Consider the following 546-nt stretch of genomic DNA (forward strand, 5'->3'; position numbering starts at 1 on the left):
CTGCGCTAGACATAAACACGTAGCTTCGTGCATGAAGGACATGATCGTAATGTTTAAAGAGGGTATTTGTCGCGCTCCCTCTCGCTTACGGCCATACCACTCTGAACGCGCCCGATCTCGTCCGATCTCGGAAGCCAAGCAGGGTCGGGCCTGGTTAGTACTTGGATGGGAGACCGCCTGGGAATACCAGGTGCTGTAAGCTTTTCGCATCTCTTTGCAATCAGCAGAGGACGCTGCTGCTCCTGCTTCAACAACCTGTTACTCTGCACCTGGCTGCACTTTTGGGGACAGCACAGAATGTAAAGACACTTTTGTATTAAAATGTTACAAAGTTGACATGTTGAGAGCCAAAGCAACAAGCAAACGCTGAAAAGGAAAGGCTCCTGCGCTAGACATAAACACCTAGCTTCGTGCATGAAGGACATGATCATCATGTTTAAAGAGGGTATTTGTCGCGCTCCCTCTCGCTTACGGCCATACCACTCTGAACAAGCCCACTCTGGAGTTGCAGGAGATTGGTCGGAAGCCAAGCAGGGTCGGGCCTGG

At 50.9% G+C, this 546-nt stretch overlaps 1 non-coding gene across 1 annotated transcript; it reads left to right on the plus strand.

Moving 5' to 3' along the window:
* The first annotated feature begins 83 nt into the window (after positions 1-83).
* Positions 84-202, plus strand: LOC111651473 (5S ribosomal RNA). The gene has a single exon (XR_002760514.1). It is a non-coding gene; the product is annotated as a 5S ribosomal RNA (ribosomal RNA).
* Positions 203-546: the final 344 nt, after the last annotated feature.

Source organism: Seriola lalandi, unplaced genomic scaffold, assembly GCF_002814215.2.
Source record: "Seriola lalandi dorsalis isolate HSWRI2012SDOR001 ecotype SW California unplaced genomic scaffold, Sedor1 jcf7180001973125, whole genome shotgun sequence".
Lineage (NCBI taxonomy): Eukaryota > Metazoa > Chordata > Actinopteri > Carangiformes > Carangidae > Seriola > Seriola lalandi.